This window comes from Ambystoma mexicanum, chromosome 2p, assembly GCF_040938575.1.
Source record: "Ambystoma mexicanum isolate Mex_15411 chromosome 2p, UKY_AmexF1_1, whole genome shotgun sequence".
Lineage (NCBI taxonomy): Eukaryota > Metazoa > Chordata > Amphibia > Caudata > Ambystomatidae > Ambystoma > Ambystoma mexicanum.
Genome location: NC_090923.1, coordinates 1082846548 through 1082873907, shown reverse-complemented (window position 1 = coordinate 1082873907; position 27360 = coordinate 1082846548).

Genomic DNA, 27360 nt, shown 5'->3' with positions numbered 1-27360 from the left:
TCTTTGTTATGTTTGCAGCCTAACAGTTTGACTCTGGGTTGTGCAGCCTTTCACCGCTGGGCCAGCTTTTCTGATTAAACCCAGGTTGGAAATATATTTTTAAAAAATGTGCATCTTCATCACCAGTAAAGTGTAAAATGTTCACTTTTTTAGTTTTGGCTTTAGCTAAAATGGAGATGGCATATGAGGAGGGACACAAAGCTCAAAGGTGTTGTTTGATTATTTACCCACCCATTAGCTGGCACATCGCCATGCAAATCCTTAAGGTCAGTTCCCACCCACGCCCTGCCCCTTCCGGCCCAAAACACATGCACCTAATATAAATGTCTTAACCAAGTGTGCCTTGAGCTACATGATTTATAAGCAGTATGCCAGTCCCTCACTGAAGTTCGGTAAAAAGCAAACATTGTCAAAGCCAACAGTTTTGGATTTTGTATAGGTTTTAGATAAGCATTTGCCAGTCACTGCTTTTATATGCCCAGGTACTTGCACGACTTTGCAGTCGCTACTATTAATGGTGAGTTAGTACCCTTCTAGCAGTGCCTGGCAAATGCCTGTCCGATGCCTGCATAAAAGCCAAAACTGTTGGCATCATCAATGCTTGTTTTATTTACAGTATAGCTCTAACACTGCAAAAGAGCAGTGTAGCACTCACACTGCAAAAGAACAGACACATAGGAAGAACACACAGCTGTGTCCAGTATGGAAGCTAGGATTAGTAATCAAGACTCCCCATGGTCTGTTGAATCATGCTTCTATCTGTTTGTTTTATTTATTTCTATAGCGCACCTTAACCCGGAGGTATCTGGGCGCATTCAAGAGTTACAGGTATCTGTGATCCTCTTCTTTGTAAATTGGCATTCTCTGTCATTCCACCAAAGTGGCACTACCAAACCCATCTCGCTAGGGCCGAGCACTGGCTCAGATGCGCTGAAAGAGCTGTCAGGATACACACGCACACGCAGGCAGACGTCCTGACGCAACACAAGAAGCAGCCCACCAGCCGCAGGGCACTCAGAAATGGGCAGCGAGCGAATCCGCCGCCTCCCCGACCTGTTATGTAGAGTTGCGCCGCACTGTGCTGGTGTACAGGCGGCCGCACACACTCTACAACTGGCAAAGAGGATGCGTTGGACTCCTGAGACCTCACACAGCAATGCACGGCACCCACGTGCACGATACCTGTTCGTGCAACAGCCCTCATCACTGCTGGGTTGTCGTCACCCCCACTCATAACGGTTGGGGTGCCTTTTTCCGCTCTTGCTGTGCTGAGGTGACTGGTGCAGTTGAGTCTCTTTTGACCCACCCTCCAGAGGTCAGGCCTAGTAGCTGGGAATGCGCTTCCTGCTGCTCTTACAGTGGCACCTGCCACCAATAGGAGCACCCAATGCTGAAATGCCCGCGCTGCTGCTATTTGACAGGGTCACTGATGAATCCTCACAGGGGCCGAGGCGGGCACTGTGACGGAGTAGATTAAGCATCTACTGGGAGATGGGCGCTGAACCGAACGCGCCTTAGGCCCAAGGGCAAACAGGCTACCCAGCTTCACCTTACTACTGCTGATGGCCACGGCCTTGTCACCATAGGACAAAAAAGCAGGCAGCTAGGCCAAGACCTCATCTGCATTGACACCTGCCTTCCCAAAAAGGTGGAAAAGAGCGAGAGGCCCATCACCTCTATCTTCCGCAACATGTGGCTGGACCCCACAAGGACCTCACAACGTTTAACGTTCTTTTCCGAACCAGGCTGCAAATCAGGGTAACGCAGCACAAGCTCGAGAAGATCTCCCATGCCATAACTATACCCATTAGCAGTTGGGGCTTCAGCATTTCCAGGGGCTGAATTTTGGCATTTCCTCGGGAACAGATGTGTCCCAGAATGCAATGTCCAGTGAGCTTGCAGGCCTCCAAGGCATCAGCAATGTCAGCAATGACGAATACCTCACCCGGCTACCTGCAGTATTCCATCACCTTCAATAATGCAGGCTTGCCCTGCCTCCAGAAAAATGCAAATATGGCGAGCCGACAATCAAGAATTTGCCAAAGTTCAAGTGAAATGTGAATAGCCTAATTCTCAACAGTGGGCGATTCAGAGCACCAAGGATGTGCTGCTACATGAGGTATTACCCAAATTGGTCGTTTACAATTGTTCGAATGAACAATTGACCGAATTTAAAGGGTCACAATTGACCTTTTCACAATTGACCGAATATATATATATATATATATATCGGTTTGGTAATATATATATATATATATATATATATATATATATATATATATATGGGTTTTGGGGGGTTTGGCGTTGGGTGGGGGGTTGTGGGGGGTTTCCCCCCACATATATGGTACAATTGACCTTCACAATTCGGTCAATTGTGAAAAGGTCAATTGTCATTCGAGCAGTTGTAAAACGATCAATTCGTATACAACCGCTACATGACACCCCCACGGCTTACTTTGATGCCAAGAGGAGTACAGGACTGCCAGTTGGCACCATTTCATCTGGCCTCGAGAAGTGTTCACCAAGTGGATTAAATTGGACGTCGCCACACCGTGGCATCGGCTACCCTACATAATATCACTCTCGAATTTAGAAAGAGGCAATCACAGCGCTCTCGGGCACAAATCATTTTCATCTGTGCACCTATGGCCGCCCATTCATGGTGATCACAGACCTCATGCCCATCCTACAAGGATCTTTCCCAAGTCCCCTTCATAGGATCAATACCAGGGGTGTTGCTAGGTCTGGATACGGTCCGGGATATGCTGATGTCAGAACTGTTGGGACTGGGGGCTAGCTAGTCTTTTGGCTGTAGCTCCTGAGATTCTATCCGGGGCTACAATCAAAAGATGAGGGGCTATAGCCCCCTTAGCCACCCCCTAGCAACGCCTCTGATCAAGACATGGCTGATCCAGCTGCAAGGATAGCACTTCTCACTGAATTCCCACACGGGGGCAGATAACCCTACTGTGTGTCTCTCTGGACACTCTGTGGTGGTGGCAGCAAGCCACAGAAGCGCTCCACCAAGGAGAAGAATGCGTTCAGATGATTCCTGAATCAGAACCCTAAAAGCAATCCTAATATCAGACACATGTCTCCAAGTAGTCCTGGAAGCAGCTGAGTCTGGACAATAGGAACATATATGTCCTTCACAAACACGCAGAACGATCGACAACAATCAAGTCACAGGTGGAGGACATCATGACCGTGAAGAAAGAATTATCTACAGCAGCTGGAGGACTTCTGTTACCAGGTCCTCGCATTGTAGTGCCAGAGTCATTAGCAGACCAGGTTCTACTGCTGGCGCTTGGAGGCCATCAGGGCATCGTGAAGATAAAAGTCAGGGATCGAGAAAGGGTGTGGTCCTGCGACATTGGGCCTCATTACGACCCAGGCGCTAAGTGGGTAACGGTGCCGTAAAAGGCTGCAGCGCCGTTAACCACTTAGCGCCTTACTACGAGGTCCCTTTGCGGGACCAGACCTGAACAGCTGGTCTGGACCAGCCGTTAAAGTAGGGACCCGCAAAGGGACCTCGCAGGCAATTACGGTACCGCAATTTGCAGTACCGTAATTGCTGCCTTCCCCATTCCCATTGTGCCCTATGGGGCAAACATGGGAACGGGGAAGGGCCATGGTGAAATGGGGAAATACTGCCCCGCCAACCTTGGAATGGGGCGGTATTTCCCCATTTCACCATGGTGGACTCGTTACAACACCGGCACCAACCATGGTGCTAATAGCGCCATGGTTTAGCGCCGGTGTTGTAATGAGGGCCATTGAGTCCAAAATCAACACACTAGTTTCCACCTGAGAAATGTGTCGGGCACCCGGGCACAACAATCCACCACCACCTGTTTGCCCCGAAGAAAGATGAGGAACAGACTGGATAGACAGTAAGTACAGATTTCTGCTCTTTAACAAACAGTTGCTAATTCCTATTATTCAGAGATGATCATCACATTATCCCAAAGACGAGTGCAATTGACAGCAGCCAAAGCTGCCCTCCCAAGAGTCGAAAAGGTGCCAGCCTCCGAAGGCATTGTATAAGTACTGGAAACAGAAAACGGTCCTTCCTTCCAAGGACATTTATTTGTATGTTAATGAATTTGTATAGCGCTTTCGCCAAAATGCTGAGCAGAGATAAAAATGAAAAAAGGTATGCAAAGCATGAAATATGATAAGGCATTAGATTGAACAATGATCATGCGTTGGGCAGTGATGAAAGTAAATGGTGGTTTTAAGATAGTGCAAAAGAGGTGAGAAGAGGTAGTCGAGCAGATAGGGAGAGACAATGTGAGAAATTCGACCATCCGCACAGAGGGTGTGCGCTCGCCTGGGATTCATTTTTAAATGAAATTGATAGATGGTAAATCAACCTGCGGAAAATGTGTGGTGCTAATCCGCACACATTTTCCTATGCTCACCCCACAACATACACATAGACCTGTGTACTTTGGGTGGATTGGGATATGACAGCCAGGATTACACCACAGCATGTCATCTCAGAAAGGAGAGGGCATAACCTTTCCCCTGCCATCGCTAGCCTAATTAACTATCTAAGACTCCATGGATCCACCCTGTCCTTTTGTGTAGCACTGCAGATGGTCGCAGCAATTAACACAATTAAAATACTAATAGAGTATACTTCAAACAGACCCACATGCTGCATGGTTGCAGAGGTTAACAAAGGAGACAGAAAACCCAACAATCTTTGATATGCACTGTGTCAACCTGAAGCAAGTTCCTGCCCTTAGTATCAATGGACAGTGACATGTCATGTCTGGGACTGCATGTTTTAGAGTAGTCATCCCACAGGGGGACCCCTTTCAGAATGTACAAATATGTAGATTGATGGCGCCAGGAAGTCTGTCCTCGCTGCACCTTCAAGGGAGACCTGCTACTTTAATCAGGAAGCACAGAGAGCTCAATTGACCAGAGCGACCCTTTGATCCAAAACGGACAGGAAGAAGGGTGGGACTTAGTGTTACATGTTTTAAATCCTTTACCTTTTCTGTTGCAAAGCACTCTGCTTATTACCTCATGCATACAGGAGATGGTTGGTGAGGACCGAGGATTGGTTCATTAAGATAGGCTTAGCCTACACCAATCACTGTGGCCCATTTGGCTTTAAAAGATGTCCGAGCACCTCTTTTGGGCAGATCATCTGAAGATATTGCAAGGAGTAGCAAGAAGAACTCATCATTGAACCCTGGCTAAAGTTACAGTCTGCCTTACATCTTCCATCAGTGAAGGAAGTCCAGGACCTCCAAGAGGAAAGCAACCCCCCCCCCCCTAAACATCTCCCAGGGAACAGAGGGAGATAATGAATCCAGAGGGCTCTACCGCAGCTCCAGAACTGGTACCCAGCCAGCACACAGTGTGCCCTTCTAGGCTCTGCAGCAAGCTTCCCAGGTGGGAAGTGCTTGAGAGTCTCTGCGCCAAACCAAGGAAAAGGCAGCTGCCTGCAACACTCTCCTCAACTTTTGGGCGTCCACCTTGAAGGATGACACACGCCCAGTGAAGAAGGTAGGAGGAGCGCATCGACAAGCATCTACCGACGTCCACCTTAAAGGACATTTTAGAGTCAGTTGAGCCACTCGAGCTGCAAGAGACTGCACCGCTGACTGTTATGCCGCAGTCGCTAAAGCCGTCCGAGACTCCCCGACCAGTGCTTCATAATCTCCAACCAGGTCCCCCTGTGATATTCCCTTGTGCCTCCCACCCTTCTCACACTCATGTGTTGCCTGTTTTGCTTGATCCCTTACCCTGCTCACCCTCCCCACCCCTCCAGCATACTTCTGCAGAAGTCTGTCCTGATATATTCTGGTTTCACCATCACAGTCTTGTGGCCAATGCTGGATTTGACTTTTATGGACTTCATTGATACACAGTGTGTCACCCTTTCTCAACTCTCATGCTGGACTTCCTTTGCATCTTGTACTCATGGTGGCCCTGAATCATGCTGTTCCCATCTTCATCTTGTATTCTGGCTTGCAGCATTATGCGTTACTACTGACTTCTGCAATTGTATTCGCTCTCCCCTCTTGCTTCTCCAATCTTTTCGACTGCTTACTGTCTGTTCTCTCCTCCTCTCCCTTTCTCCCTTTTCCTATCTCCTCCCATTACCTTCTTCTATGCACTTACTCTATCAGAATTGTCCCTGGACCTAGTATGATAACAACCACGTCTGTCTCCTCCCCTTCCCTTATCGTCCCCCCCTCCAGCACTATCTGAAATTATGTCAGGCCTAGTACGATAGTTGCTTGTTTTGTTCCTCCCCTCCCTTTCTGCACCCCTCTCCCTCACCTTTTGGTTTTCTCCAGCTCTACCAGAAATGTCGTCAGGCCTAGTATGGTAGTCGCCTGTCTATTTCTATTTCCTTCCCACTCTCCCCCTCCCTTTTTTATGTCTTAGCTCTCGCACTATCTGAAATGTCGTCAGGCCGAGTACAATAGTTAATTTCACATTCTTACTGTTCATGGCCTGTAAGAATGTCATTGTATTTTCCCTTGTTCCCTCCCTTGCCTTGAAGCACTTTGAAACACATTGTGTATAGGTACTATATAAACTATCATATCATATCATTACTATCATATCACTGAGACAACAATCTTTTACCCTGAGCCGCCATGTAGGCCACACTGCAGCTCACCAAACTGCCTGCCACTTGATACCCACAGCTGTCTCCTGCCTTGAACTCTGTTGCAGAAGCTGCAAAGTTCCCTGAAACTTACTCTACACTGTCGAGCACCAAGAACTTCTATAAGCACAAGGTACATTGTGATTCTGTCCCCCTGGTCCTTCTCCGAAGGGCCCTAGTGACGTTTTATGACCCATTGCTCGCTTTGTGTTGAAACCAAGTATTCTTTTTTTTTAATAAACTATTTTATTATTATTATTGTATTACAACAATCACAAGAACAAAAACAAATCAACATAAGGACTATCATGGTCAGTCTCAATCAACAAAGGCAGTACACATATCAGCTGTGGTCAAGAGTCTTCCTTAGTACATATATTGGCGTGTAGTACATAATACCCATTGCACGCTCCCCAGCATGCAGGAGGGAGTCTTAGATCGCTTCTTCTTCCCATCTATCCCAAATTTTCGAGGCTTTGTTGGGACAGCCCCTTGCAGAATAGATCCTATGCTCCATCATGGCGCACATGTCCATATCCAGTTTCAATTGATCCATTGTCGGGGGCTGAGGGGCTCCCCATTTCTGCGCTATATTACGCTTGATCAGCCCTGTTGCCGTGTGTAGGAGCAATCTCTCCCACATGTTAGCCTCGATTTCATTAGGTATTCCCAGGAGTAGGGCCTTTGGGTCCAGTGGTATGGTCCGGGCCAGGACCTTGGAGAGCTCCCCACAGCATGCATTCCAAAGGTTTGTATCCGGGGACATGCCCACAAGATGTGGAAGAAGGTTCCCTCCTCCTCCCCGCATCAGAGACAATTTGGGCTTGGGGCCCTTTTCCAGCCGTATAGTCGCGTCCTTTGGTAATATACCCGGTGCAGTATCTTCAACTGCACCAGTCGGAGCCTAGAGGAGATAGCAATTTCTCGAGGGTGCATGAGGACTTGTATCCAGTCCTCCGGATCTATTTCCCCCACGTCCGCTTCCCATTTCGCCTTGAGCTCATTCAGTTCGGGGGTAGCAAAGGAGGATATGGCATTGTATAAAATGGAAGTGCATTTGGTGGGAATATGCGCTGGTAGGATGTTGCGCTCTGTGGGGGTGTAGTCCGGTAGCCTTGTGTCTGCTGTTAAGTGGGTTCTTAAAGCGTGGGCTAGTTGTATGTAATGATACCGTTCCGTATTTGGGATCTGGAAATGTGACTGTAGATCTTCAAATGAGGTCAGTTTCCCATCTGTGAGCATATCCCCCACTCTCGTGACCCCTGCTTTCATCCAGTTAGGCCGTGGCTCAAGTTCACGGGATGCAGCTAGATTATTATTTTGCCAGAGAGGTTGTGCGATGGTGACTTTATTGTCCCACCCAACGAACCGGTGTGCTTGTCTCCAGACCATAGTGAGGTGCGTTGTAGTTGTGGGTGGGGGGGTTCTCGGGAGGGGTTGATAGAGAATGGTCAGCGGGTCTGCATTTTGTATAGTAGCTATCTCAGCGCGTATGTGAGGTAGGTCCCGATTCCCGTGAAGAAGATCATTAACCACAGCCAGTTGTGATGCCCAGTAGTAGGTTTGGAGACGGGGGACTCCCACTCCCCCCTCCCAGATCGATCTCTGGAGAGTGGTTAACGCTATTCGTGGTTGACCTCCCCCCATATAAGGTCCCTAAGAAGTGTCTCTACTAGGTGAAACTCTGAATCTGGGATTCTGTGTGGGGCATTCTGAAGGACGTAAAGGTATCTGGGAAGGGTCATCATTTTAAAGAGTGCCGCTCTACCCATAAGGGTCAGGGGGAGAAGTTTCCAGTGTTGGACATCGATAATGAACCGGTCTGTGATCGGTCGGAGATTGTGTTCTACATAACTTGTCAAGTCCCCGGATATCCAGATTCCCAGGTATCGAAAGCCTTGTCGTTCAACTGGGTACGGGCACTCCTGGGGGATGGCCTGCTCTCCGCCCTTTACAGGGAAGAAAACTGATTTATCCCAGTTGATTCTGAGACCGCAAAATTTACCAAAGCGGACATGCAGCTGTGTTTTTTACGATGGGGCAGGATCGAGGCGGGTCTCTGCAGGTATATAAGGAGATCGTCTGCGTAAAGAGATGTACGGTCATCATAGCCCTCTGGCCAACTAAACCCCGTCCAGGCAGTATTTTGGCGAAGCCAAATAGCGAATGGTTCGATTGCAAGGGCAAACAAAAGGGGAGAGAGCGGGCATCCTTGCCGCGTACCTCGGCCCAAGGGGAAGGATCGAGAGGACCATCCATTTACCTTTACCTCCGCCTGGATGTTAGTATAGAGTAATTGTACCCATCCTAAAAAGACTTCTCCGAATCCCATACGGCGCATGATCTCCCAAAGGCTGTCCCATCGAATTGAATCGAATGCTTTTTCAAAATCGATTGCCAGCAGGGCCAAAGGTCCGATTATAATCGGAGATCTCTCCATTGCCAGATGGAGACGGCGTAGATTCATACGGGTCGATTTGTGGGGCATGAATCCACATTGGTCCGGGTGAATCAGGGTGGATGCAACCAGTTGTAACCGGTTCGCCAGGAGCTTTGCGAAGACCTTGCCCTCTCCATTAATCAATGATATAGGTCTGTAGGAAGCACATTTGTGTGGAGGTTTGTCAGGTTTGGGTATGACCACGATGGTCGCCTTACACAGGTCTGGTGGGAGAGTCCCTTGTTCCCGGGCGGCAAGGAACATTCTGTGCAGGGGGGCCGCCATTTTGTCTGCTCCTAGCTTTTGCCAGGTTTCAACAGGGAATCTGTTTGGACCCGGTGTTTTCCCCGGCTGGAGCTGAGATATTGCCTCTGAAATCTCGGCCTCTGATAAGTCCCTCTGCTGCACGGAGAGCGTCGGCAACGATAGCTCGTCTAAGAGGGAGGGGTGTAGTAGAGAGTCTGGGGCTCGGTACAAGTCTGCATAGAACATCGAGAAGGCCTCAGCAATCTCAGCGTCTGAGTGATAGCTGTCGCCCTGTGGTGTGACTATTTCCCGGACATGGCGTTGTCCTTCGTCTCTTTTCTGCAGCCAGGCGAGCATTTTGCCCGCTTTGTCCCCTAGTTCGTATACTCTCGCTTTAGCCTGCCAGTGGGCCTGCTTAGCGTCATCCATCGCTCTGTTCCGAAGGCGCTCTTGGGCGCGTTGGAGGGAACGATGGGTTTCAGACGTGGGATCGGAAGTGTGTTTAGCCTCCCTGTCGCTCACTTCCTTCTCGGCCTCTAGTATCTTTTGGAGCCGGGTGTTCCTTTTATGTGTCGTCCAGGAGAGGATTTCACCCCTGAGCACTGTTTTATATGCCTTCCATACTGTCACGGGGCTGTCTACCGATTCTTCATTAATTTCGAAGTATTCGGCGGATATTTCCTCTAGGCGATCTATCAGCTCTGGGAACCCCAGGTAGTAGCTATTAAGTCTCCACGTTCTGGGGGGGTGGGCGCCCTGCATACATATTTCCATCGAAAGCGGTGAATGGTCCGAGATGCCCCGAGGGAGCAGTTCTGCGGACATTGCCCTGTAAAGGTCTGTGTGTGATAGAAGAAAATAATCCAGTCTGGACATAGAACCGTGGGCACCAGAGTGGAACGAATATTCCCTAACATCGGGGTGTAGCTCCCTCCATACATCCCGGAACCCAAGAGCAGATGTAATGTTGGCTAATTTGGTAGGGGTATCTGGGTTACGATTCCGGAGGTGGGAGCGGTCAGTGTTGTTGTTCATGGTGTCATTGAAATCCCCCCCAGGATGTATATGTCAGGGTGATGTTTCCCTATAAGGGTGGTGAGGTCATCCAGTAATTCCTGTCCCAGACCCGGTGGAGAATAAATCGAGACAATTGCCACCTTTTGACCCCAGATCATTCCCAGGATGAACACGTATCGGCCCCTGGGATCTTGTTCTACGGTATGTTGAATAAATGGTATACGTTTGTGTATCAGAATGAGGGTGCCCCTGGAGCCCATTGTGTACCCCGCATGAAAGGCAAGGCGATAGTTAGTTCTCTGGAAAAAGGCACAGTTTACCCCAGCCAAGTGGGTTTCCATCAGGAGGGCCACATCAGGGGAATGTCTATTTAGGAATTGCATGATAAGGCGCTGTTTGATTCCTGACCCCATCCCATTCACATTCCAAGTGAGGAGTTTCAAGGATTTAGTGTGCTGCATGAGGGATGTGTGAGTTTGTGTAGAGGATATTTACTACGTATGATGGAGATTTTCAGGGTATAGCGATCCATAGGAGATGGCAGTGTATTTCTCGCCTGTACTAAGGAAGCAGGGTTGCCTTATGGAATAGTGCAAGACGTCCCTAACAAGGGACAGTGAGTAGTTCGGCCCATGAGCAAGTGGCAGTCCTCAAGTAACCAACAAAGTTTTGAACTTTCCCAACACACCCCCACCCCATACTCCACCCCAACACGAAGTACCTGTCGCCCAAACATGCTGATCCTTCAACTTAAGGTGTCAGCTCAAAAACCAGACCCTTAGATAGGGTCGAAACCAGCAAGAAAAAGAGAGAGGGGGGGGAGAGAGGTCTAACCAGGGGAGAGCTCAAACCTTTCCCCAGAGTTCCCACCTTGCGCCCATCGTCGACTTCTTCCATGGTGGGTAGATTGCGCGTTGATATCGGAGGCGCGGGTGGTACACACTCGTGTGTCCCAGCAGTGTTCTAAGGTCCTAGTAGGGGACTATAGTTAGTTCATTCCTCTTCTTGTTGTGCCGCTGGCTCCAGGATCTCCTGTCCCCCCCGTTCTGGGTGTCTCCTTGGGGAGGCCCGCCTCGGTCCGGGTCGGGGTCCTCCTCTCGGTCTCCTTGGTCTTGCAGTCCAATCGCTTCTATGTGAGCCTCTGCCCACTTCCAGGCCTCTTGTGGGTCGTTGAAGTGGACAGTAGTGCCTTTATGATAGATCTTAAGTTGGGCTGTGAAGAGCAGGCCGTACTTCACATTCATCTGAGCAAGTTGTTTCTTGAGTGGTTCAAAGGATTGCCATGCCCTCTGCACTTCTCGGGTATAGTCCGGGAAGAAAGCGATTCGGGAGCCGTTATGGGTGATCGTCCCTTGCGAGCGTGACAGTTGCAGAAGGGCATCCCTGTCGCGGTAGTTAAGCAAGCGAGCGATGATAGTCCGGGGCGGAGCGCCCGGGAGTGGTTTGCCCGAAGGTATTCTATAAGCCCTCTCCACCGAAAAGAATTTTGAGAAGGATTGGGGCTCGAAGATGTCCACGAGCCACTGCTCCAGGAACAATTCCGTGCATTGTGCCTCTTCCCCCTCCAGCAGGCCCAGGATGCGAACGTTGTTGCGGCAGGACCTTCCCTCTCCATCATCAACTCTCGACTCCAAGGCTTTCAGGCGGTTTAAGGCTTGGGACAGCTGACGATTGATCCCGCCGATGTTGTCCTCCGCTTCGGAGATGCGGTGTTCCACCTCTCCTGTTCTGGAGGTCAACTTCTGCAGATCGTGGCGTAGGAAGGAGACATCCGCCGCCATACTGTCTATTTTGGTCTCCATGGAGGAGCGGGAGTTGGCGATGGCCGCCATTACGTCCCGTAAGGAGAGGGATTAATCTCTCGTGGGGGAGTTTGGTCGTGTTGCTGGGTCCGCCGGTGCAGCAGCGACGGCAAACTGGTCTATGCTGCTCTGTGTAGATGGTTTCTTCTGCCTGTCCTTCCCCATATTTTCGGGAGTTGTGGGGTGTCTGCTACGACGGGGTGGGAATTATTGTATGTGCGCCGTTGGAGTGGTCGTACCCCCCAGGTGTGTGGGATGGTGGCGGTGCAGCGAGTCAAGTGGGGGGGGTGTGAGTTCCAAAAGCCTCCTCCACCAGGGCCTGGGGCTTATATGACGAGAGTACTTTGAGGCCCAGCGCCCTTTAGTGGGCCTTCACAATACGCGCGGACCTCCGGCGCTTCTAGCTGTTCACCCAAGCAGGTGGTGGTCCCCCCTCCGCTGGTACGGTACAGTCCTCAGCGGGCACCCTGTTGGCAAGGTTCGATCACTTACTTCTAATGCGGTTGTAGTCGTGGCGTGGTGTCCCAAAGTGGATATGATTCAGGAGGTAGGAGCCGCACACCACCGGGACCTCAGGAGGGCCGCCATTTCCCCCCCCACTTCTCTCGCGGATCGGATCTGTCCGGGCGTCCTACGGGTGTCAGCGGGGCTCAGATTCCGCGGTGGAGGAAGAGAGGATGGTCCCGGGTGTCCGCCTCACGTTCTGTCCCGTGCCCCGCCGTGTCAGGTCGTCTCGGGCCTCTCGATCAGGCGGAGGAAGTCCGTCCTCAGACACCGGCGGCCATCTTGGTCGCGTAGCTCCGCTGCCGGGCGTCGGCAAAATGTGGATTTATCTCCGTCGTCTGGGCAGGTAGGTGCCACCACCTCCGTCAATCCGAGCCCGTAGCTTTATGGGCTCGGTCGCAGTGTTTATGCCGCACGAAATCCCCAGGAATCAGGATGAAAATGCAGGATTATTTTGGCGCTTGCGGGAGCTCACTCGGCTCACGTCTGCATCGTCCGCGCGCTGGCCACGCCCCCAAACCAAGTATTCTTGAACTGTTGCGATTAATTACTATACCGGCAACCCTCCTGTCAGTATTCAGAGTACATCCCTTTTCTTTCTTTGAACCTGTCCTCTGCATTACTTTACAGGTTGGGCTGCATTTTGTAGTGTGCTAGAACTGTCTGTTGTGATAATTATAAAGTATATATTTATATACAACCTTGACTGGACAGTCCCTTTTATCATTGGGTAGTAATAGTATTCTCAATGTGTTGCAACTAACCAACGATTCACGATCCACAACCTTTCGGATATAAGCCTGTCGTTCCGTCTACATTACCAAAATTGGCCAAAGAGGTTTAGAAGTGATTTGTGTTTCCAATCTGCTTGGATCCATTCTGGTGTGCTAGAGGTGTGGGGCTGATTGATGGTTTATCAACCGATATTCATCGCTGGACCACTGGGGCCCTGGAAGTTGATTCATCACAAATAGAGAGTTCCAGAGTTTGGGAGCAAGTAATGAAAAAGAGCGGAAACAAGATGAGGCACAGGGGGGTTTGGCAACCAAGAGCAGGTGAATGTGTTCAGTATGAAGGGAACAAGTGAGGGTGTAGAGAGATACAGCCTCTAATTATCTAGCCCCAAACTGGGACAGGGAACCTCAACCGCACTCTGCTGGTCAGCTGCTTAGGGAGGGGTGCTGCACCTGTAGAATACAATTGCTGTTAACAGGAGATGGGCTACACCCGAGTTCTTTCCTTATTAACTGGACACAAACAGCAAGATGAATTTTATGGGGATCCAACCGGTGCCGCTCTTTATTTATGAAAACAACACATACTGTATCAATAACCTTTCCAAACCCTTATTCCTTTCATAAACTTCCTCTACAGTGAGTTCCATCTAATTGAGGATCTACTCCGCCAGCCCACCCTTCCCTGGAGGGGTCTATGGCCCCCCATAGGGTGAGAAGAGTAAGAATGGGTGAGTCTCACATTTTTTGTTCAAGGGGGATTGAGCAAGGTGGGGACTAGTTATATAGTGTAAAACAAACAAAACATGCTCAATTACACCTCTTTTAGCCCACTTTAGAGCCGGGTCAAAGCAAAGAGAGGAATATGGATAGATTATCTATTTCATCTATCTGAAATTCACATGAAACAAAAGCTTTTTTCCAAAGAGTAAGCAAAGTAAAAACACATTTTAATCAGATATATAGTGGGTGCTTTCCACAAGACACACTTAAAAAGAATTCACAATTAGAAAAACACAAGTAATAAAACGTCCAGAAATATCACGTTTTCTACCAGTAGTGTCTAAGGTTAGTAAAGTGACAGTTGTGACAAATCACCTTGACATACTGTTTTCAAAGTATTCATTGTATTGCAATTTCGGGGTAACATTCTGTAAATGAACAGCATAAGAAAAGTACTTGTTCTGCAAAAAAAGACACACTTGTTTAAATGTCTACGGGATGTCTACATATGTTTCGGCACACAGATTACATCAACACCATCCCTGGTGTTCTGCTGTTTTAGTTGTGGCCTTCTTCATGACAGTATATTGCTTTTTCAAGTTAACAGAAAGTTCAAAACTAATCCCCAGTTTTTTCACAATTTGTGTCAGATACTGTAAAAAATTAAAATGCAAAATATGTGTTAGTGACTAGTCTGGAAGGTTAGGTTTCTAAACTCAACTAAAATACATTGCAATGTTAAAAGCTCTTTTGGCAAAGTTCATGTGTTTAGGGCTGTTTTATTTCCCCTTTCCAAACTTTTCACTGACCTTTATATTCTATTGTGGTTGGACTAAAGCGTAGTTACTTTAACGAAAAGTAGAAGGTCACTTCCTTTTTGTGGGTTGCGCTATGCAACAATCTTATTTCGTTCTGCTTTTCAATTATTAAAAGTTTTCAAACAGCTGTAATGCTGATGTCGTTATTTTCTGATTTCTCAAAAATGGGTTCTTTGTTGGCCACTTAGCGAAACTTGTTTGTAAACAAACCTATATTCATAGTTTGAACATTTTTCTTTCTTATCTGTAATGTAACACAGGTCATGTGACGTATGTACTGAGCTTTCATTTATTTGCCGGCTTGTCTTTAATAATGACGCCGAAAAATGGGCTTCAAACAGAATGTGCTCGACCTTTCAATTGAATGCAACTTTTTCCTTTTAATGTTCACGATCCATCACACCCACCAGCTGAAAAGCAAGGGGTGGGAGGGCCGTTAGAGTTTTTCATCTTTTGTTTTGCGTTGTGTTTAGCGTTAGTTTCCAAACACATGTATCTATTTACATTCCTTCTATGTAGCCACTCAGAGTGTCAAAAAACTGCAGTGCAGAGGTTTCTTTACCTTTTAATTGTATGTTTTGGTGGATCGGGGCGTCTCTTGGGTCGCGGCAACTTCGCAGTGTCAGCGCTCGTGAGCCTGTTCATTTCTCGCGGGGTCTGGAGATGTTGTTCTTCTATTTCCGTGGTTGCATGTCACGTGGTTTCGCGTGATCGCGTCTAGTCCTCACTGTGTTTCCTCATGTGGTGAGTATGCATGTTATCTACACGGCCAACTTGAATGGATAAGAAGGCATTGGAAATAGCGCTGTTGTGGCCGAGACTAATGCTAATGTCCGATATCGACGGCAGCATAGTTTTTCCAAATTCTTAGAAAGAGCGTATTTTTAGATCCATTTATTTCACGTGATTGCACGTTCCGGTCATATATATAGAAAGAGTTTCCTCTGGTAAAATCAATTGCTTCCTATGATGGTATCCCACTTGTAAAGATGTAACTTGGGGGTGCATCTCTGGTGGATCACCTGAATGGTCCTGGTGACTCAGACCTCATTTGTATCGATGTGAAATAAGGTTGTATTTATGGAGGTACATCAATGAAGAATTCCATAATTACAATGCTGTTAGTCCAAACATCAATGTGGTGGTGTATATTGTTTGTCGGATAGCCATGGTAAATGGACTCATTTTTTGTATGGGTTGGCCCCAGCATATTAAAAGAAGATGCCCCATTCTACGGTTGAGTTTAAGCCATTTTTCACTGTGTTCAAATCGAAGATCCATTTTTGTTCACATTTTCAAAGTGCCAGATCTCTATCTCCTCCTCTTTTTGAGATTTGAGCCATTTGGATGATGAACCAAAAAATGTTGCATGGTTTATGTTTTAGATGTAAATAGTGAGCTACCAAAGGGTTATTTGGCATTTGGTTTCTGATATTAGATCTGTGCTCACCTATGCGTGTTTTGATATGTCTTTTGGTCTTTCCAATATAGAGGAGTTGGCAAGGACACTGAATCGCATAAACTACCCATTGTGAGGCACAGTTAGTAAATGATTTCAGTTGCCAGTTTCTCCCTTTAGTTTGACATTTTTCATATTTTTGGTTAGTGAACAGACGGAACAATTGCCACATCTGAAGTGTCTGGTCACTGGTGGTAAATCCCAGAGTGTTCTTTGTGTGTCTATTTTCTTTGTTGCTTAAGGGTACGTATGGACTAGGTTATCTCTCAAGTTTTTTTGTCTTTTGAAGGCAAACCTCGGAGGTGCTGGGTTGAAGTCTTCTGTTTTTAGAATGTGCCAATTTTTTAGAAACAGTTTACGTAGATTCTGGCTTATGGGGCTAAAGGTTGTGACGAATGTCATCTTTTCCACAGTTGTTCTATTCAGTGGATTTAAGCATGTTTCTCAATTCCTATTTTTTGCCCTTTTGTATGCCATACTAATTTGATTTTTAGGATAGCCCCTTTGTTCTAGACGTTTTTAGACGTTTTTTGAGTTGCTTCCCATGCATCTTGTAGTCATCCAAGTGAGTACAACTTTGGCAAACTCTTAAGAATTGGCCAATAGGGAGGTTAGCCTTCAAACTAGCTGGGTGGTAACTTTGGTACTCCAGTAACGTGTTTTTGTCCGTTTTTTTCCTGAAAAGATTGGTGATCAGGGACCCGTCCCTCTGGGTTTTAATTTCCAGATCTAGGAAGGGTATGGTTTCTGTGTAATGCAACATCATGAAATTTATATTCGTGTTACATTGGTTTAACCACTCTTGAAATTCAAACAAAAGCAGGACTCTGCCTCTCCACACTAAAAAACTGTCATCAATGTACCTGTGGCAAGCAATGATGTTTGTTTTGAAAGGGTTGTTGATATGGTATATAGAGTTGGTTTCAACAAAATCCATATACAAGTTTGCAATGTCCGGGGCAAATGTCGCTCCCATATTGGTCCCATGTCTTTGGTTGTAAAAAACATCTTCACACATGAAGTAATTTTCCATGAGCGCCAGTCTTGCGCACTCTAGAATAAAGGCGTTTGGAACGGTTTAGTGTTCATATGGCGTTAGTTGAGATATTGTTCCAGAACTTGTAAACATTCCAGCTGTGGAATGCTGGTATATAAAGCCACAACGTCTAACGTCACTAAGATATCGCCTTGTTCGGTGTGGATATTGTCTAGGATTTTTAACATGCTGGTTGTGTCCTTGAGGTATGATTTCATTTGTGACACGAAAGGTCTCAGGAACCAATCCACGGAGATGGACAAGGGTTCCAGGATAGAGTCTATAGCTGAGACTATAGGTCTTCCTGGTGGTGTAACACTATTTTTATGCACTTTCGGCAGCAGGTAAATAGCTGGAATAGTTGGATTTGTCTTGATAAGAAACAGCTTCTCATCGTGATCAATCCACCCCTCTTCTTGGGCATGTGACATTAGACTGGATATTTCTTCTTTCAAGCGCGATGTTGGGTCTTCCTGTAATACTATAGGAAGCGATTGATTTTATCAGAGGAAACTCTTTCTATATATCTGTCCGGAACGTGCAATCACGTGAAATAAATGGATCTCAAAATACGCTCTTTCTAAGAATTTGGAAAAACTATGCTGCCGTCGATATCGGACATTACCATTAGTCTTGCCCGCAACAGCGCTATTTCCAATGCCTTCTTATCCATTCAAGATGGCCGCGTAGATAACACGCATACTCACCACATGAGAAAACACAGTGAGGACTAGACGCGATCACGCGAAACCACGTGACACGCAACCACGGAAATAGAAGAACAACATCTCTAGACCCCGCAAGAGATGAACAGGCTCACGAGCGCTGACACTGTGAAGTTGCCGCGACCCAAGAGACGCCCGGATCCACCAAAACATACAATTAAAAGGTAAAGAAACCTCTGCACTGCAATTTTTTGACACTCTGAGTGGCTACACAGAGGGAATGTAAATAGGTACATGTGTTTGGAAACTAACGCTAAACAGCACGCAAAACAAAAGAGGAAAAACTCTAACAGCCCTCCCACCCCTTGCTTTTCAGCTGGTGGGCGAGACGGACGTGAACATTAAAAGGAAAAAGTCACATTCAATTGAAAGGTCTAGCACATTCTGTTTGAAGCCCATTTTTCGCCGTCATTATTACATATAAGCCGGTAAATAAATGAAAGGTCAGTACATACGTCACATGACCTGTGTTACATTATAGACTAAGAAAGAAAAATGTTCAAACTATGAATATGGGTTTGTTTACAAACAGGTTTCGCTAAGTGGCCAACAAAGAACCCATTTTTGAGAAACCAGAAAATAACGACATCCGCATTACGGCTGTTTGAAAACGTTTGCTAATTGAAAAGCAGAACGAAATAAGATTGTTGCATAGCGCAACCCACGAAAAGGAAGTGACCGTCTACTTTTCGCTAAAGTAACCACGCTTTAGTCCAACCACAATAGAATATAAAGGTCAGTGAATAGTTTGGAAAGGGGAAATAAAACAGCCCTAAACACATGCACTTTGCCAAAAGAGCTTTTAACATTGCAATGTATTTTAGTTGAGTTTAGAAACCTAACCTTCCAGACCAGTCACTAACACATATTTTGCATTTTTGACAGTATCTGACAAAAATTGTGAAAATACTGTCTTGAAGAGGGCCACAACTAAAACAGCAGAACACCAGGGATGGTGTTGATGTAATCTGTGTGCCGAAACATATGTAGACATCCCGTAGACATTTAAACAAGTGTGTCTTTTTTTGCAGCACAAGTACTTTTCTCATGCTGTTCATTTATAGTATGTTACCCCGAAATTGCAATGCAATGAATACTTTGAAAACAGTATGTCAAGGTGATTTGTCACAACTGTCACTTCACTAACCTTAGACACTACTGGTAGAAAACATGATATTTCTGGACTTTTTATTACTTGTGTTTTTCTAATTGTGAATTCTTTTTAAGTGCGTGAGGTGTCTTGTGTAAAGCATCCACTATATATCTGATTAAAATTTCAGATAGATGAAATAGATAATCTATCCATATTCCTCTCTTTGCTTTGACCCTGCTCTAAAGTGGACTAAAAGAGGGGTCATTGAGCATTTTTGTTTGTTTTACCCCCATAGGGTGAGACTGATGCAACAGATCTCCTACCTAATACCTGGTACCACCCGCTGAAGCGTGAGGCCAGTGGACGGTCTCTGTGTGTGACCCACATCTATAGGTGGCCACAGCAGGCTGCCACTTTCTTCCGCTACCTCACGCCAGGGTTTTACCTATTCACGAAACCTTTTACCCCATCTCCCTTATATGTACATAACGCATTCAGCCTACACAACATGTACCCTACTTAACAGGGCCTCCTAAATGTCCAGCCACACACTACCATCCCCCTACTTATACTACATATAAACATTATGTCATAATGGGGGTGACTGCTGCAGTCAGTCATTCTGTTCACAGTACCTGCAGTGCTGTCCCTTTTTATGGTGTCTGAAAATCTTTCATCTGATGTATATGGGGCTTTGCCCAACAGTTCTTTCTTTTGGGTGGCCAACCTAATCACTATGCATGGTCTACTCTTCTTTTATGTTCTTGGGTGGTCCCCTGCCTGAGTGGGGGCCCACCCACATCACTGCCACTACCCGCTGCCTTCTTTAATTTTACAGGGTAGCCCTAGGATGGGGTACGAGGGGCACACAAATTGAATTTCACGACCTGCAGGCTCTTTTCAAGCTTCTGGGGACCCAGTTGGCTTGGGGGTCACCAGCGTCACTGCCGTGCCCTGCAAACAATCTTTATTGCAGGCAAGATCCCAGTTGGAATGGGGAAGCTTCTGCTTTCACCGGAACGCCCACAGCACCATGCCGGTGCCAAGCGGCGCCCCATGGCAACGGGGCACTGCCATTTGTTGCCACCGTGCATGCAGCCTTCCCTTTATCCCGGTCCGCCCCCTCTGCATTGCGTCACAGAGAAGCAGGGGTCAACCGTGAGAGCTTAATCCAGGGCTTCTCATCGTGGCAGCCTGGGGTTTTTCTTCACTTGGGCTACCACGACGAGGCAACCCAGGACTTTCAGCATCCCACTATTTTTACCATTCCACCCTTCGGGTGGAGTCGGTTTCGTACAATTCACCTCCCAGGACAACTGGATGACGTTGACTGGGAGAACTCTTTTGCAATGGGCCTGCCTCGCCGGCCATGAGCTGGGCCAACTTGGGGAGCGGCCGGGCTGCCTGGTTCACGGGCCAGACTTGGAAGTTCATTTTCAGCCCAGTCAGCCCCTCACACACTGCCCTTCACTTTCACTCTTCTGGGCCTGTCTGGTCTAACCCCCAGGTGGGACGACTTCAGCCATGGTCCTGTGGACATCCGGGCTGCTCCTGGCCTCACGTCACTCACCTGGTCATCTCACACATGTGACTCGGTGCCACAATGTCATAGAGCCCAGGTGGGCCGCGCAAGGCAACAGCTTCCTCAGGGAGTTCCTTTCTTTTTTTCTCCCCACTCTGGTTCTTTCGCCTCTCTTGTTCTTCTCTTCACTTCTCATCAATTGACTTTTCAACTGTCTTTTCTTTAAAAATCCTCTTTGGATTCTTTTCTCCCCTGCCCCGCCCATTCTTGGGCAGGGGATTCTGTCGCTTTGTTCTCCTTTCTTTTTCTCTCTTGAATATTCCACTCAGCCCCATGGTGGGATGAATGGAATAACCAATTTTAAAATGCATACACACACACAGAAAGAAAAAACATACTACATGTGGCTTATGTAAGCTGCACCACTGGCAATTAAATGTATGTGTATAAGGATCTGTGGGGTTTAATGGCTTCCCCGGGATCAAATGAACTCAATGGCCACGTTGGGCCCAAAATGTGCAGATACACCTTCTTGTAATGGGATGATACACTGGCAGACTGAAAAGCCAGCATAAAAAAATGCAACAATGCAAATGTGAATAGTGAATTCAATGTTCGCGCGTCTGCAGTTGAGACAAGGAATGTCTGAAAAATAAAACCAGGCTGCAGAAGGGAATTGGAAAGGCACATTGTGAGCTGACAGATAAAACAGCAGCATGTCATATTTAAACGTCCACATCAACATGCTATTTCCAGAGACTAACGTCAAAGGGCCATGTGTGAATGACAAAGAACAAAAACAAAATAAAGGCTTACCCTTCAGTTACATATGAAGAATAATGAAAAGCAGCATTTCATTCGCATCTGCCACATAACAGAATGTTTCAAATAAAGAGAAATCCACGCACTGGTTGGGTCTTGCGTGTGATTGATAAAGCCAAGAAAAATGAAAGACTTATTCTACATTTAAAGCATGGAATGTGCAAACACGGAAACTGCAATCATGAAAGTGGGTGCATTGTACAGCTGAAATAATAAACACATGGAGAACAAATGTTCCCTTGTCAAAATGAACATATCATGATGAGAACAATGAACAGTGATGGTGAAATTCAGTTGTATTAAAAATAAATAGAAGGCCTCATGTGTGGTATAACTGTAGCATTCAAAGTGTGAGTTTTCTGTGCATGGAAAGGCTGTGTTAGTCCATGAGAAATTCTAACCTTCACCAATGGTGCCAGGCTCTGTGGTTGTCCTTTTGAAGTACACATGATTTATAATGTAAGTAGATGACACAGTGATAAACAGGGCATCCATTAATGGAAGTAAAACTCTAAGAAAAATAAGAATTTCCAGTCGATTTGTGGTATTGACTAGGGCTGGAATAAAAAATGGCAAAAATAACAGGACTGCCTCATGGTCTGAGAGGGCAAAGGTGAGTACTGTGGCCTGAAAAATAAGTCATTGACTTGCAGGATGGATTAATGACTGTAATCGCAAGCTAAAGTCAACAGACAGCAGATTCACAGAGCTAATGTCAGAAACAGAACCAACTTCAAAATGAATGGGGAATATATAATTTATTAGTTGCCATTAAGTTACCTATATAAACACACATTTAAGCAATGATAAGTTGCACCGATGCCATTCAGGTGTCATTTTAAATCCTATTATGAGCCTATTATGTTGATTCAATTTGTATCAAAATTCAATTTTAGGAAACCCTGCTTCAAGATAAAATGTGTTTCTAGCTCCCCAGAATATGTTATGAAGTTGGGGAGCTGGTGCCATATTAAATTAGAAATTGGAATTGAAACGTTTGGTTTCATAACAGTTATAGTTGTTCTATAAACTGTGAAAAATTGCTGTTTGCCCCTTCAATCGCCTGCCAACATGGGAGTTAGTTCATCAAGTGTGGCATGATTAGAGGAACACAACAAAAACATATGTTGTTAGGTGTATGTGCAAACTGAAGAACATTGCCATGTAGTTAGTGACTTTTTAGGTGAACATGTTAAAAATGTACAAAGAAAATTCCGGTGGTTGGGTTCATCCTTACCATCAATTCAACTTCATTACTCAGGTGGACCTATCCACAAAGATGGGTTGGGCCTTGGGGAGGAGTGAACCACAGGGGCCCAATGAAATTCAAGGCTAATAACTTAACACCTGATTTTCCTATTTCGGAGGTGTGGCTTAGAGGGTAAAAAGGCCTTTCACAATGGGAAAAGGGGGAATTGCCTAAAAACCATCTGGGTGAATACCTAGAAAGAACAGCCTGAAAAACATCTGGGAGGAAGTTGCCTGATACCATCTGGGTGGAATGATTGAAAATTGCTGCAGGGTTAACCTTACCTGCAAGACTAAAAGCTGACTGGGCCCTATGACCAATGAGTTCCCACGAGAGGGGTTAAGGCAAGAGGGTGATGACTGAACCCAGAGAGGCTGTTGGACCAGAACCATGTGTTCCCTTGAGCACGCACTCTTGATGCCTTTCCTGAGCACCAAAAACAGAACAGGTCAATGGGCTGTGTTCGTGCTGGTAAAGAGAAAAAAACTGGGCAGGACAAAGACTGATATGCAGGGATATTTATTCTCTGTGAAAGGGACAGTGAGCTAAAGACTTGGTTGAGACACTCCCAGGGGCCATCCACCCAAGAACAGGTCAATGGGCTGTGTTTGTGCTGGTAGAGAGACTCCCAGAACCCCCTTTGTTTCCCAATTTAAGTAGCTTGTCCAACAGAACCCAGTGTGGGTTTTTTTTTATTTAATACCTCCCCCTTAGTTAATGGGTGGTGGTATGGAAGTAGATCCTAAGTATATTTGATAAATGATAATTTTATTAATTCCCATATAGCCAAGTACCATGAGGTGATTTTGTTAACATTCGGAATTAACACATTTCATTCCCAATGTACTTGAAAAACTATAGTCTGCGAATGTAATTGGGTACACCTATCTTTCTTGTCAACCCCAGACTCCCCTAAAGGAAAGAGGTGTCCTTTTCTAAAAATGAAATTCCTAACTATTATCATTCCTCAGACCTGGCCCTTTAAGCAGAGGGGTGCTTAATGTAACTGAAGTCAGGGTTTTTTGTTCTGGGTACAGAAAGGCTTTGCTAAGTGAAACCAAGTGTAATTCCTCAATTGAAAAAGGCACACTCTTTCCTGAGAGTGAGAAAGTGACCCTGATAGAAGAAAGATTGTGTATTGGTTTGGGGTGAAGAAGGAAGAAGGATTATATCAATCTAAAATATTATCAAAAGTATGTTGTGCTTTCAAAACTGCTAGCATTTTAAAGTGCACAGGGAAAATAAACATGCAAAGTGCTGCATGTGTGAAATTCCTTCACAAAACAGAAACATGTTGCGTTTGACTTAAATCTAAACCCTATAAAGGCATGCTAATGATCATGATCTTGTCATTTTCCAAGGTATTGTTTAATTTGACATTCAGGGGTTGTTGTGGGACAGGAGGGTTGAATTGTTTATTTGGCATGTGTTACATGTACACGAGACCCAAAAGTGAAATTAGAAAAATGAGAGATTTGGTATTGAAGCTTTGATTTGTGCCACAGAGAAGGCGTGTGTAATCATTTGGGGCCAAATATTCATTTAGCCTATGTTTTAATAAATAAATATTCTTTCTGCACCCTGGGCTGGTTCTTGACTCATTGGTTGCAGAGGGGAAAGGATCTACATGGTTCTATATGAGTCATATGTGATGAGTGAGTTCCTAAATGGGGAACTCCCATCCCCTGCACACTATATTAGGCTGAACGCCAAGTTGTTTTGTCAATATAATCTTATATACATATATAAGAAATACTGACAGTTTTTTAAAGAGAGGTACATAATAGTTCTTCAGAAATAACAACTTTTAAAGTAATTATTTGTTTTTTGTATTGCCCTGAGGCATCTGGGAGCATAGTTAGAAGAAGGTGGTTACAGAGAGGCATAACCTGTTCCCCCAGGGGAACAGTCTTAACAAAGATGTTAAATAGAACTTAAAATAACAGAACTTAGAAACATAACGGTGCAGGTTACACATAATTACTCCAGAAACATATAAAGGATACTAGAAGCTAATGTAAGGGATGCAAATGAGAACGAGAGGTAGAGAGAACATAAAGAATTAGAAAGGGGTAAGAAGTGCTAATGTAGTTGAAGGTAAGCGCCTATAGTGAAAGTGTAACAGGGTCATCAAGCTTGTGAAGCCAAAGTTTGGTTTTGGTTTTGAAGGAGTGGAACGTAGGTTTAGATCTGAGTGTGGAAGGGGTGGTGTTCCAGAGTTTAGCAGCGAGGACTGGGAAACTTGATCCCCCAGCAGACTGCAGCTTCAATCTGTGTATAGAAAGTGTGTTGACATAGGCTGATCTCAGCGGTCTGCTCGCGACATTCTGCGAGAAACGGCTAGTCAGATAAGCTGGTGCCAGGTTGTTCTGAGCCTTGTAAGTTAAGGTTTTGAGCGATATTCGCTGTGCGTCGGGGAGCCAGTGAAGGTTGCGTCTGATGTCTGAGATGTGGGATCTTCTAGGGATGTTGAGGGCCGCCCTGAAGGCATTGTTTTAGAACTAACATATCCATTAATCCAATCCACAATAATGATTTGAACCAAGAGAATAGTTTTCATTTCTGAATTTCAAATTTCAATATCAGAGGGGTAAAAAGGTTTGTGTCCCAACGCATTTTGAGATAAACTCTCTTTATCAGGGGACACTTTCATCAAAATATTCTATAAATAAACCAGAAAAATATTTTTTTAATTCTTGTTCCATTTGTCAACTCATGAATGGCACAGTCCCATCTCGTTTACATCATGTAGAAATTCTACTTTTTCTTTTGTACAGTTGTCCTTCCTAGTGTAAACACAATAACCAAATTGGAAGATGTAAGAAACACTTAACAGGAACCCAAAGGTGTCTATGCAATAGCAAGATCCTTACACATTTCTGTCTTGCCTGCCTCATCGTTAATGTATAGGCTGTTCAAAATGAATTCTTCCTCAAATTCTGGTTCTTCAATTCTAGGAGAAAATAGATCTAAGTCTATTAGGCACTTTATCATTTGAAATTGGTCCAAGTGATACATGAATATACTCAAGAACTCTTAATCATGTGATTAACCAAAAGATATATGTGCTCCATTTGCATTATGACCTTGAAACAAGATAACAGTCTATCCACTCACCTCAATATGAGGTTAATGTGTGGAAGTCTGATGGTTAAAGATGTGGTTTTCCTGATTTGTAAACGGAAGATGCCCAAATCTGTCTAGGAAAAAAATGATTCAATATTAGTGCATAGTTCCTGTTGTATAATTCATAAGAGCGATCCCAATCGTTGCAGACTTATAGTTAATTGGGCAAAGAGGGGTCCAATGTCTGTCTGCCGCCATGTCCCCAATGAAGCGACTCATGCTCCTTCTAACATGGCCGCCATTTATAGTAGCGGGCTATTCCATCGTGACGTCATCACGTTCATGACACTGATGATGTCACGCTTGTAAATAAACAATTTGTTCTATCTTTCAAGTGTGTGACGCGGGCTTCCCCATTTAACATTGCAATTCTGAATCTCTCCAATATAGGAATTACATTCAAAGGAAGAAATAATGCTACATTAAAAAGTATCGACTAATAAAAGTACCATGTTGTATTTGTAACAGTACATTTGTGAATAGACCATTTTTTAAGAATAGACCATTTTTTAAGATGCGAGGCACTAGCTCCCCAATTATAGTTACAATTACAAGTATTTAACGACAAATATGGACTAGAGATATTGCTATATTACTTCAGGAATGTCTCTATATATTCAGCTATGTCGGTGTCATGCCACAAAAAAACAGGTATATGCCCATATTGCCAGAATAAGCACTAAGTGATAGTGCTAACTGTATAGGACTCTGAAATTTTATATAATATTTTGTATTAGACGTACAATCTTCTATTTAGCAGGGTAACTGCCTGTTCTCCTATGTTGGTACCTTACAGACGCTGTTTCTAATCTCTAAAAATGGAAAAGAGCCCTTACTCATGCCACAAACAACCACAATGCTGCCAACTACATGGTCATGAGTTTCTCCCGCCCGGGCTATGTCAAGGCGTTGAAACAATCCCCAAAATATTCCATGGTAATGTTAGTCAAATGATAAATTCCTCTGGCACTCCCAACCAAAGCGTGCGCCTCACGTTAATATAATGTGTTATTTCTCCAAGGTAATACTCAATGCATTCTGATTCCCTTGGGGTTTTTAGTAGTGAATGTAGTCCGTAATGTTGAATCCTATTCTAAAAACAGTGTTTTCTCTGCAAAGCTGTGTTCGGCTTAGAAAGAGAGTCCCACATGGTTTGCCACGTGGAACTCACTTTCTAAGCCAAACACGGCTTTGCAGAGAACATTCTTGTTTTCAGAACCTCTAATTGGATTCAACATTATGGACTACATTCACTGACTAGGGTGGCCCAAGTGGGTCACTGACTTATGCAATGGTGGCATGACGTACACACACATGTCTGAATAGCATTAATTTACTATTTATCTCCACTAACCATATCTACTTTAATTACTAACATTAGTGTCTTACATTCCTGTGTTTAAA